Here is a 13,617-nt window from a genome sequence, read left to right on the forward strand (position 1 = left end):
AACCTTACACCAAAAAAGTTAAATATTCCAGATGCTGGAAATCTGAAACAAAAGCAGGAAAAATGTAAATACTTAGCAGTTTGGGCAGCATCTGCAGAGAGGGAAACAGAGTTCATAATTTCAGGTTAAAAACAGAAAAGATGAGAGAACTCAGCCAGTTACGCAGCATCTGCAGAAAGTAGAAATAGTGCAGTGATCCTTTCTCAGAATCTACGTTTGCAGTTTTAGCATTTGGGTCAATGTCTTCAAGCATGAGATCTTCAGACCACAAAATCTTCACAATGGTAACAACGCTCTTTGTCAAATATAGTTCATTTCCCATATGAATGAAAGAGAGCAATAATAGAAAAACAACATGAAATATTGCCTCAGTATGCCCTGTTATACAGAACTATAAACTTGGGTGGCACAGTGGCGCTGTGGTAGAGTTGCTGCCTTACAGCGCAAGGAACCCGGGTTTGATTCTGACTATGGGTGCTGTCTGTACGGAGTTTGCACGTTCTCCCCGTGGCCGTGTGTAGCGCAGGTTTGTAGGTTAATTGGCCTCTGTAAATTGTCCCCAGTGTGTAGAACTATTGTGAACGGGTGATCACTGGTCGGCGTGAACGTGGTGGGCCAAAGGGACTATTTCCACGCTGTATCTCTAAACTAAACTTGTTCTTTAGAGTTTTAGAGAGATACTAGACTAAGTGGACCCGTTGGGGCCAAACCTCTCCTGCATTGGTGCAGGACCCTCTCCTACTCCCCTTCCCCTCCCCTCCCCTCCCCACTTCCCCTTCCCCCTCTCCATCCCCTCAACCCCCCTTATCCACCTTCCCCCCCCCCCCCTCCCTCCCTCCCTCGGAGATAGATTTAAACTTTAAAATGTGAATAACTTTAAAAATATAACACCGATTTCAATAAAACGACTTGCTTTACCATTAAAGCGATGACGGTGAATAAGGTGGGCCTAAAATTGTCAAGCTATCGCGTACCGTTTTGGCTGTAGTTCCAACACAAATAAACAAACAAACGAGAGTTTTAGTATATAGATAGATATATCGCATGGAAACAGTCCCTTCAGCCGACTGAGTCCACGCCAACCATCAATCACCTCTTTACACTAGTTCTATGTTATCCCACTTTCTCATCCACCCTCTGAACACACTCAAGAGCAATTTACAGAGGCCAATTGACCTATAACCCCTCACGTCTTTGGGATGTAGGAGAAAATCGGAGCACCCGGAGAAAAAACACACAGTCACAGGGAGAACATGCAAACTCCACACTGACAGCACCCGACGTGCAATGAGGTTCCATGGTGCAAATTACAGAAACCTACTTCACTCCAACACTGACATTTTCTGCCACTATTTTCTATTCATTTTACAGGATGTTTGCAGATGACACTAAAGTGGGTAGTATTCTAGATAGCAAAGATGATTGTCAAAAATCGCAGCAGGAATTTGATCAGTTGGGCAGGTGGGCTGAGGAATGATTACTGGAGTTTAATACAGAGAAGTGCAAGGCATTGCATTTTGGGGAGCCAAACCAGGCCAGGGCCTTCACAGTGAATGACAGGGCTCTGGGGAGTGTTGTGGAACAGGGATCTAGGAGTGTACATTCACAGTTCCTTGAAAGTGGCGTCACAAGTAGATACGGTGGTCAAGAAGGCTTTCAGCACATTGGCCTTCATCAGTCACAGTATTGGTGAGGCCATATTTAGAGTATTGTGTTCAGATTTGGTCACCCTGTTAGAGGAAAGATGTTGTTGGGCTGGAAAGGGTGCAGAGAGGATTTACGAGGATGTTACCAGGTCTCGAGGGCCTGAGATATAGGGAGAGGTTGAGTAGGCTAGGATTTCATTCCTTGGAGCACAGGAGGGTGAGGGGTGATCTTGCAGAGGTATACAAGATCATGAGAGGAATGGATAGGATAAATGCACAGTCTTTTACCCAGAGTAGGGGAGTAGAGAACCAGAGACATAGGTTTAAGGTGAGGAAGGGCAGGGGAAGGTTTGATAGGAACCTAAGGGACAACTTTTTTTTTTTTACCCACAAAGGGTGGTAGGTGTATGGAATGAGCTGCCGGAGGAGGTAGTTGAGGCCGGTACCATCACAATATTTAAAAAACATTTAGACAGGTACATGGATAGGATAGGTCTAGGGGGCTATAGACCAAACTCGTGGAACTCGTGTAGATGGGGCATCTACAGAAACAGAGTTAACGTTCTGGGTCAAAGGCTCTTCGTCAGAAATGGCAAATAGAGTAAACAAGTTGGTTTTAAATTGACAATGAGGGACAGGGTAAAGAGAAAATCACCAATCGGGTGAGGCCAAAATTGCCATAGAGATAAAATGTAAACTAGGTAATCCAGATGAAGGATTAATGGGAGCAGTTCAAGAAATAAAATTGAACAAAGGAATATAACATTTATGATATGAGGCCTGATAACAGAAGCTATTATCTTGACAGCATTATCTTGACAGTTATCTTGACAGCATTATCCACGTGGCAAGACTTCTTTTAATATGGACATTTAGACAATAGACAATAGACAATAGGTGCAGGAGTAGGCCATTCAGCCCTTCGAGCCAGCACCGCCATTCAATGCGATCATGGCTGATCACTCTCAATCAGTACCCCGTTCCTGCCTTCTCCCCATACCCCCTCACTCCGCTATCCTTAAGAGCTCTATCCAGCTCTCTCTTGAAAGCATCCAACGAACTGGCCTCCACTGCCTTCTGAGGCAGAGAGTTCCACACCTTCACCACTCTCTGACTGAAAAAGTTCTTTATGCAGATATAAAATTATTTGGATTTATGAACTGCATCTGAAGTCCATTTTCAGTTGTGGCAAAGCATCCTACAGCTAACAATCTACCTATGAAGGAAACACAGCATTGAATATATGCACAGCAAGCCCCCAAAATCAACAATGTATTAGTGACCAAATAGTCTGTGATATTGATTAGGGGATAAATATTGGTGATGAGTAATGCAGGGAATATCCCTTCACTTTCTCAAAATGGTGCTGCAAGATCTAGTTTACATCTTGGCCAGAATATACCAGCATTACGAGGGCAGTGACATAGACTTCGGCAAGGACTTTGATAAGGTTCCACATGGTGGGCTGCTTTGGAAGGTTAGATGGAACGGGATGCAGAGAGAGTTAGCTAACTAGATATAGAATTGGTTTCATGGTAGGAAGCAGAAGGTGGTTATGGAAGGCTGTTTCTCCAGACTAGAGCCCTGTAACTAATGGTGTGCCTCAGGGACAATTGCTGTTAGTCATCTCCATCAATGATTTGGATGAGAATGTAAAAGGCATGATTAGTAAGTTTGCGGATGATAATGCAAGGAAATTCTTCGCATTAATATAACGAATGATCTGTTGTGGACCAACCAAGATGATGCACACCAACACCTCTACTTCCTGAGGAGACTGAGGAAATGTGACATAACCTGGCCCCATCCTACCTGACCGACCTTCTCCACAGGCACACTCCCACCTGCACCCTCCGCTCTGCTGCTGCCAATCTCCTATCCCCCCACATCCGGACCAAACTCAGATCCTGGGGGGACAGGGCTTTCTCCATCGCTGCTCCCACCCTATGGAACTCACTACCCCAAAACGTTAGAGACTCCTCCACACTCACCACATTCAAAACATCGCTGAAGTCTCACCTGTTCAGTACTGCCTTCAACCACTGAAGGTCACCTCACCTTCTGTCTCCTTTCTCTGTTCGTTTATTTATTTACTTATTTATCTATTTATTAATTTCCCTATGTTCTCTAAATCTCTGTAAAGCGTCTTTGAGTATATGAAAAGCGCTATATAAATAAAATACATTATTATTATTATTATTATAAGAAAATAACTGCAGATGCTGGTACAAATCGAAGGTATTTATTCACAAAATGTTGGAGTAACTCAGCAGGTCAGGCAGCATCTCAGGAGAGAAGGAATGGGTGACGTTTCGGGTCGAGACCCTTCTTCAGCATGTCACCAATTATACTGATAAACGCCGACATGTGCACCATAGAAAGCATACTGTCAGATTGCATCACACCTTGGTTTGAGAACATCTCTGCCCTAGACCGCAAGAAATTACAGAGTTGTAGATATCGCCCAGTCCACCACACAAACCAGACATCCCACCATTGACTTCATCTACACTCACGCTGCCTGGGAAAAGCACCCACCTTAATGAAAGACGTCCCACCCTGGTCTTTCCTTCTTCTCCCTGCTCCCACTCAGCAGAAGGTATAGAAGCTTGAAAGTGGCAGCACCAGACTCAAGGAACAGCTTCTGCCCCTCTGTTATCAGGCTTCTGAACAGTCCTTCCATAAGCTGGAGTACTGTACCCATTCACCTCTGCCACATTGTGGACCTTTGTCTGTGGAACTGATTCATTACAATGCTGAGAACTATATTCAAACTTACTTTATCTATTGTACTTGAGTTTGACTTGATTGTATTTATGTACGGTATATCTGATCTGTTTGGATAGCATGCAAAATTGTACACGTGGCAATAATAAACCTAAACATGTGGTTTTTTTTCCAATCGAAGGAATTCACCTGCACAATCTTGTTGGCTGTCTGCATACCATCGCGATGGCACGGTGGCATTGAATGAATTATAATTGGTCGGGAACTTTCTTGGGACAGCAAACTCTGATGACCTATGCATTATTGCCAGTGACTTCAATCAAGCAAACTTCAGAAACAAACTCTCCAAATACCATCAGCATGTCTCCTGCCTCATAAAAGGGTGTTAATGTTCAAGACCACCATCAAGTATGCCTTTCGCTCCATCCCTTGCCTTGATTTCAGCCACTCTGATTATCAGTCCGTGCTCCTCCTGCCCGCTTACAGGCACAGGTCGAAGAGAGCAATACAGCAGTTGTCTGAGGGACTACTTCACGACTGCCTTAAGTCGGTGAACTGGAACATGTTCACGACCAAGTTCATTCACTGTGAATGAGTATGCCTCAGTCGTCACCGGTTCAATTTCAATTAAGACAAATAGGGTCTATTGTGATCAGGGCCCTGGTGTGTGAAAGGGAGCGTTGGTATCAGCACCTGGTGAGCCAAACCCATCAGGATTTCTGAATTGAGTCAAACAGCACAGAAACGGGCCCTTCTGCCCATTATGTCCATGTCAACCTTTTTTGCACATCAATTCTAAACCCATTTACTCACATCAGGGATCACATCATTCAATGCCTTGCCTGTTTAAATGTCTGCGTAAATATCTGTTAAGTATAGTGATTGTCTCTCATTTCACCAACTCTTCTGGCAGATCTTTCCAGATATCTAACACTCTGTTAAAAAAACATACCCCTTCAAATCCACTTTAAAGCTTCTTCACCTCACCTTAAACCGCTGCCCTCTTGTCTCTAATACCCTGATTATGAGGAAAAAAATCTATCTATCCTGTCCATGCCTTTTATTATCAGATATATCTCTATTAGGTATATAAAATTATAGCTCTGGGGAATTTGATGGCTCTGGGAAAAGCAAGCCATCCTATCCAATCTCTCCCCATAACTAAAGTCCTCCAATTGAGACAACAGTCTGTTGTATCTCCCTTGCACTCTCTCCAGTGCAACCACATTTTTCTCATTGTGTGGTGACTAGAACTGCACCAAAATATTCCAAGTGCATTCTAACCAATGTTTTGTAAAGTTGCCATATTATATCTTAACTTTTATATTCAATGCCTACCTATCCAAGTTGCCACTTTCAGGGAACTATGGACTTGAACCCAAGGTCTCCCTGTTCATCAACATTCAATAGACAATAGACAATAGGTGCAGGAGTAGGCCATTCGGCCCTTCGAGCCAGCACCACCATTCAATGTGATCAAGGCTGATCATTCTCAATCAGTACCCCGTCCATGCCTTCTCCCCATACCCCCTGACTCCGCTATCCTTAAGAGCTCTATCTAGCACTAGTATCCTTAGCACTTTATCATTAACTGTAATGTCCTACCCTTAATTGCCTTCCAAAATGTATCAAACCGTACCTGTCGGGATTGAATTGCATCCACCAAGACATCATCCACGTTTTCACCTAATCTATATGCTGCCGTAGCCTTAAACAATCTTCCACATTATCCACATTACCATAGATTTTCATGTCGTCTGCAAATGTATTAATTACATCTTCTACATTCATATTCAAGGGTCCCACCACCAATCCCATATGAAGCAGGTTTGTTGATCAATATTGTGCAATCTAATGAACATAGACAAATACAGCACAAGAACAGGCCTTTTGGCCCACAATGTCTGTGCCAAACATGATGCCAGTAACCTTCTCTCATCTGCTAGTACGTGATCCTTATTCCTCTATTCCCCTGCATATGCATGTGACTATCTAAAAGCCTCTGAAATGCCACTATCATATCTGCCTCCTGGCAGCACGTTCCACGCACCCACAACTCTGCTCCGCACCTCTCCTTTAAACTTTGGCCCTCTCATCTCAAAAGCTATGCCCTCTTGTCTTTGACATTGGTAAAGAGGTTCTGACTGTCTATTCTATCTATGTCTTTCATAATTTTGGGTGTCAGACGGGTGTCAGAGGTTATGGGAGAAGGCAGGAAAATGGGATTAGGAGGTAGAGATAGATCAGCCATGATTGAATGGCGAAGTAGACTTGATGGGCCAATTGGCCTTATTCTGCTCCTATCACTTATGATCTTACTTATGTTCTTATGAATTATATATACTTCTATCTGGTCCCCTCTCAACCTCCAGCGTTCTAAAGAAAACAATCAAAGTTTGTCCAATCTTTCAAAGAATCATAGAGTCTCATAGTGATACAATGTGGAAACAGGCCCTTTGGCCCAACTTGCCCACACCAGCCAACATGTCCCAGCTACACTAGTCCCACCTGCCTGCGCTTGGTCCGTATCCCTCCAAACCTATCCTATCCATGTACTTGTCTAACTGTTTTTTAAACGTTGCGATAGTCCCAGCCTCAACTACCTCATCTGGCAGCTCGTTCCATACGCCCACTACACATTGTGTAAAAAGGTTACCCCTCAGATTCCTATTAAATCTTTTCTCCTTCACCTTGAACCTATGTCCTCTGGTCCTCGATTTCCCTACTCTGAGCAAGAGACTCTGTGCATCTACCCGATCTATTCCTCTCATGATTTTATACATCTCCATAAGATCACCCCTCATCCTCCTGTGCTCCAAGGAATAGTGACCCAGCCTACTCAACCTCTCCCTATAGCTTAGACCCTCTAGTCTGGCAACATCCTCGTAAATCTTCTCTGAACCCTTTCAAGCTTGACAATATCTTTCCTATAACATGGTGCCCAGAACTGAACACAATATTCCAAATGCGGTCTCACCAACGTCTTATACAACTGCAACATGACCTGCCAGCTTCTATACACAAAACTACTTTACTTGCAGCTAACTCCCCCATAATCCAGGCAGCATTCTGGTGAACCTCCTCTGCACCCGTTCCATATCCTGCAGATCCTTCCTGTAATGGGACTGCTGGAACTGCATGCAATACTCCAAAAGCACCTAAGCAAAGTCCTATAAAGCTGCATCATAATTTCCTAACTCTTATACTCCATGTCCCGGCCAATGGAGGCAAACATACCATATGCCTTCTTTACCACTCTATCTACATGTGTTGCCACTTTCACTGAGTTAAAGACTTGGACCCCAATATCCCCCTGTACATCAATGGTGTTATGAATCATGCAATTAATTGTATACTTTCCCCTTACATTTGACCTCCAGTCTTTGACATTTCCAACCTGGAAAAAAATGTTCTATCTATCCCTCTCAATAATTTTATATACTTCTATCAGGTCTCCCCCTCAACCTCCAGCATTTTAGAGCAATCCAAGTTTGGCCAACCTTATAGCTGATACACGATCCCCCAATCCAGGCAGCATTGTGGTAAACCTCTTCTGCACCCTTACCAAAGCCTCCACATCCTTCCTGCAATGGGGCGACCAGAACTGCTCCCAATATTGAACATTCAAGCAGTTGTCAAAACGTAGAAATAAGGAAGTGGCAGAAGCTGGTTTGCACAAAGTGTTGGAGCAAGCAGACCTCAATAAGGGAAAATGAGTACTCTAGTTAAGATCCTGAAATTGACAACTTCCTGGACACTTCTACTACTAAGAAAAATGCCAGCAGAAAGTCTCCATCCAACCTTTCATTGGCCTAAAACCTTTCCCTCCCCATTGTCATCGTTCCCTGACTGCTCCGAGCTCCTGCCTATCACACCAGCAGCTTCTCCTATCAGTCATAGGCATAGCATTGGACACACAGTAGGCGTGCGGCCCTGCGAGTGCACAATACACACCCAGAAGGTCCCTTAGGGAGAGAGACTCTGCCACAGTAATAAATGCAGCGTTGCACACAAGTTGCATCAATGCAATCGCGACACAGTAACAAACAAAGAAACAAAAAAGTTACATTTAGTACCGTTTGGAAATGTGTTCTTTTTTTTTCAACGTCCGCTTCACCTTCAACGCTGCTAAACGACGGGTGCACACTGCCATCTGATGGCCTCGCTTGTAGCTAACAAGAGATTGTATTGGCAATGTTATTTCCGCCACTCTGCCGCCCTCTGGTGCAATGAATTCTGCAGCTACAATGCAAAACAAAAAATAAAATTTGATCTGCAACCCCTTGTTAAAAAAAGCAAAAGCCATTTCCAGAAATAAATAAGTTACTTGACAAAGAAAAACATTTTGGTGTAAAATACATACATTGCAATTGTATGGCATTTCAAGGAAAGAATTTTGAATGAATAAGTTTAGATACATAGAAACATAGAAAATAGGTGCAGGAGTAGGCCATTTGGCCCTTCGAGCCTGCACCGCCATTCAATATGATCATGGCTGATCATCCAGCTCAGTAACCTGTACCTGCCTTCTCCATACCCCCTGATCCCTTTAGCCACATCTAACTCCCTCTTAAATATAGCCAATGAACTGGCCTCAACTACCTTCTGTGGCAGAGAATTCCACAGACTCACCACTCTCTGTGTGAAGAAATGTTTTCTCATCTCGGTCCTAAAAGACATCCCCCTTATCCTTAAGTTGTGACCCCTGGTTCTGGACTTCCCCAACATCGGGAACAATCTTCCCGCATCTAGCCTCTCCAACCCCTTAAGAATTTTATATGTTTCAATAAGATCCCCCCTCAGTCTTCTAAATTCCAGCGAGTATAAGCCTAGTCTATCCAGTCTTTCTTCATATGAAAGTCTTGCCATCCCAGGGATCAATCTGATGAACCTTCTCTGTACTCCCTCTAAGGCTAGAATGTCTTTCCTCAGATACGAGACCAAAACTGTACCCAATACTCCAGGTGCGGTCTCACCAAGGCCCTGTACAACTGCAGCAGAACCTCCCTGCTCCTATACTCAAATCCTCTTGCTATGAATAGTAATAATAATAATAATAATAATAATAATAATACATTTCATTTGTCATATGTAGGTTGGCACAGGATCAACGGTACAACAAAATGTATTTGACAAGACAATGGGTCACCTCAGCAGTAATATTCCAAGGATAAATAAGATTTTTTAAATGACATTAGTAAGGTAAAAAGACAATATTAAAAATAGGTTAAAAGACAATATTAAAAATAATCAACATATATGATTTGAAATGTGTTTATGAGTTCAGAAGCCTGATGGCCTGACGATAGAAACTGTTCTTAAGTATGGTGGTACGCGCAGCCATACTCCTGTATCGCCTGCCTGACGGTAACAAGGAGAACAGCCTGCGTGCTGGGTGGCTGTGGTCCTTGATGATGCTGCGTGCCTTCCGCAGGCACCGCCGGTATAAAATGTCCTGAATGGCCGAGTATGTGCATATACAAGGAATTTTCTCGTCACTTCACTAGCAAATAGAGTGACTAATTTGAACGCAGCAAACATTTACCAGAAGACAAAAAAAAATTATTACCAGATATCACTCTGTTTAAGTGACGGAAAACAAATAAAACTGCAGATGTTGGAATCTGAAACAAAACAAAAGATCCAGAAATGCAGCAAAAATCCAACCTGTCCAGCAGCATCTGTGGAAAGGGAAACCAGTTGAGGTTTCAGGTTCAGTGTCCTGTCCTCAGAACTGGAAAATAAATAAAACTGTAAATGCTGGTATCTGAAACAAAATAAGAAGAATTGAGGAAGGATCAATGACTGGATTCTCTTTCCACACATGCCTCTTGACCTGCTGAGTCGTGTTTCATTTTTAAAATTCTGTTTCAGTGAAGCTGATTGCTGGAAAAAAAACATTGGTCAGGATACTTTAAGAACAACTCCCTTCTCTTCACAATCTTGCCGTGAAGGGGGGAGCATAAAATCAGTCATACTGCATGGAAACAGGCTCTTCAGCTCAATATGCCCATGCTAACCAAGGTGCTCATATATACTGGTCCCACCTACCTGCATTTGACCCATCTATATACTAAAACTTTTGTTTGTTTGTTTGTTTCTGAACCACAGCCAAAACGGTACACGATAGTGCGACAAATTTAGGCCCACCTTACTCACCGTCGTCCCTATGGTGCTAATGGAAGAAGTTTCATCGAAATCGGTGTTATATTTTTTAAGTTATTCAAATCTATCTCCGAGTGGGGCAGGGAGGGAGGGGGGGTGGGAGTAAGGGGGGGGAGGGAGGATAAGGGGGGGTTGAGGGGGATGGAGTGCGGGGGAGTGGAAAGGGGAGGGGGAGGGGAGGGGAGGGGAGAAGGGGGGAGAGGAGAGGGGGAAGGGGGTAGGGAAGGGGGGGTAGAAGGGAGAGGGTGCTGCTCCAATGCAGGAGAGGTTTGGGCCCGCCGGGTCCACTTGGTCTAGTATTCCTCTAAAACGTTCCTATGTACCGTTCCAAATATTTTTTAAATGTTGTTATAGTACTTGCCTCAACGACCTCCTCTGGCAGGTTGTTCCATATACCCACCACCCTCTGTGTGAAAAAGTTTCCCCTCAGGCAGGTTCCTATTAAATTTTTCCCCTCTCACCCATGTCGTCTGGTTCTTGATTCCTTTACCCTAGATAAAAGACTGTGCATCTACCCTGTTTGTTCCCCTCATGATTTTATACACCGTTTACAAGATCATCACTCATCCACCTGCGCTCCAAAGAATAAAGTCCTAGCTTGCCCAACCTTTCCCTATAGATCAAGCCCACAAATCCTGGCAACAACCTCATAAATTTTCTCTGCATTCCTTACAGCTTAACAACATCATTGTGACATTGCAGTTGCTACTGCTCGACGGTTTCTGAGACCCAGATTCAACTTGACATCTATGAGTGTGGAGTTTGCACGTTCTTCCCAGGCCACCATGTTTCTTCGGTCATTCTGGTTTCCTTCCATGCCCTAAAGATGTGCAGGATCGGTAGGGTTGCCAACTGTCCCGTATTAGACTGGACATCCCATTTTTTGGGCTGAATTGGTTTGTCCCGTGCAGGACCGCCCTTGTCCTGTATTAGGCCCGGACAGTGTAGGTGCGGACAGTGTAGGTCCGGAGGCCTGGGCGCCGCCTAACGGAGGTTGCATAGCAACCCACTTCCCAGCCTAGGCGGCCGCCATTGAGGGTGTGAGAGTCCTGTAATGTCCCAGTGCGGGGATGTTCAGTGCGGTGGGTAGACGGTGGCGGCTCTCCCATTCACAGGCCTCGGGGGACTAGAGCATGTTGCTGTGCCGATGCCACTGGACTCTGGGCGGCGTGGGGAAGGTGCTGAGCCGGCCGGGGAGAGGAAGTGCGACAGGGGAGCCGAGGGCAGGCCCAGCGCCAGGCCTCGGCCTCCACCTGGCCTCACCGCCGCTGCTGCTGCCTTTCCCCTTGGCCCACCTCTGGCTCGCGGTAATCCGGTCACGTCCAGGCCCAGGCCCAGGCTGCTTCCCCCGGCACCGGCTGCTTCCCCCGCCGCCACGGAGCCGGCAAACCCGCCCCCAAGAGACAAGCGGCCAATCCCTGCTCGTACCTGAGGGGCGAGGAGAGAGTGGCGGCCGGCGGCAGGTCTCCACAGCTGTATGGAGATCCATGGACAATTCCAAACTTACTCTGTATGGCAAGGATTGGTTTGTCACCATATTTGGGTTACCTAATAGTAGAAGAAGAATTCAACTTAGCCCTTGGTCTTTTTACCTTGGCGGGCATTACTGGTCTGTTGGACGGCTACATTGCACGAAACTGGGCGAATCAGAAATCGGCTTTGGGGAGTACCCTGGACCCATTAGCAGACAAAGTTCTGATCAGTGTTCTGTGCGTCAGTCCCACGTGTGTTGAGCTTACTCCAGCTCCTCGCACTGTTATGGTTCTTATGCAAAAGGTCACTTTGGTTGCAGCGGGTTTCTATATTAGATACCGAACGGTTCCAGCACCAAGAACACTAAGCAAATATATCAACCCGTGTTATGCTACTGCCCAATTGAAACCAACTTCTATCAGCAAGGTGAACACTGCAGCTCGACGTGTAGTAGTGGCTGCATCATTAGCAGCTTGTTTTCCAGTTTGTGGACAGTGTGTCCCTTCATACTTTATGGTATGTCACAGCCCTGACCACGACAAAAATACTGCAAGTTCTGAACCAGGCAAAGTAAACCAAACTGCATCGCTGACGATAGCGTCTGGAATCAGTCTGAGCAAAGCAGGAAATGGATCTTGATTTTTGTGCAGAAAAGACATTGATTAAAATAACGTAGATATATATGGAATTTTTTTCCTACAAAAGATACGAATTTAATAATATAAGTCTAACAAATCTGGAAAAAAAAATTGGTGGAGCGGGAGCACGTGGCTGCTGGCCGGGTGAGGTCATGTGGGGCGGTGACATCACCTTTGTCCCCTTTTTGGGAATGAGATAGTTGGCAACCGTAGGGATGGGTAATGTAAAAACTGACTATAATACAGACAAAAACTAAAATTCCCCATGAACAAACATAATTTTTATTAACTTAATACAACTGAAAGTCTCGACAAAATGGATTTAAAAAAAACACTGCCTTAAACTATAATTTCATTTCTTTTATATAAGACGCTTAAATTATGTCCCATATTACTCAAGAAAATGACAATGAGTGGGATATCAGAATTTTGTTTTTAATTTAGAGTATCTAGAGATACAGCCTGGAAACAGACTCGCTAAGTTAACGCTGATCAATTACCCATTGACATTAGTTCTATGCTATCCTACTATCTCATCAACGCCCACTACATACTTAGGGACTATTACACAGACAATTAATCTACAAATCTGCATTATTTGTGATGTGGGAGGAAACCCACACGGTTACAGAGAGAATGTACGTACTTTACACAGACAAGAGTCAAGAGTGTTTTATTGTCATATGTCCCAGAAAGAACAATAAAATTCTTGCAGCAGCACAACAGAATATGTAAACATAGTACACTGTTAACAATATAATAAACGAGAAAAAGGTTCAGTATATATAATATATATATATACATACATACACATACATACACACCTATATATATATATATATATATATACATACACACACACATTTACACAACCACACATACATATATACACACATACATACATACACACACACATATATACATACACACATAAACACACACACACATATACGTACACACACACACAT

The 13,617-nt window shown here is 44.1% G+C and overlaps 1 protein-coding gene and 1 pseudogene across 3 annotated transcripts in view; one reads left to right on the forward strand and one right to left on the reverse strand.

Moving 5' to 3' along the window:
• LOC144595065 (cohesin subunit SA-2) overlaps positions 1-8,519 on the reverse strand; it is a 107,433-nt gene extending 98,914 nt beyond the window's left edge. For 2 of the 3 annotated variants that reach the window (XM_078402069.1, XM_078402067.1), the window contains exon 1: positions 8,450-8,519. The gene's annotated coding sequence lies outside the window, so the exon portion shown is untranslated. Of the gene's footprint in view, positions 1-7,873; positions 7,999-8,449 lie in introns of those variants that run through there. The other variant, XM_078402068.1, reaches the window with a different exon arrangement.
• Positions 8,520-11,671: 3,152 nt separating this feature from the next.
• LOC144595425 (cardiolipin synthase (CMP-forming) pseudogene) lies at positions 11,672-12,585 on the forward strand (annotated as a pseudogene).
• Positions 12,586-13,617: the final 1,032 nt, after the last annotated feature.

The sequence above is a fragment of the Rhinoraja longicauda genome, chromosome 7, assembly GCF_053455715.1.
Source record: "Rhinoraja longicauda isolate Sanriku21f chromosome 7, sRhiLon1.1, whole genome shotgun sequence".
Lineage (NCBI taxonomy): Eukaryota > Metazoa > Chordata > Chondrichthyes > Rajiformes > Arhynchobatidae > Rhinoraja > Rhinoraja longicauda.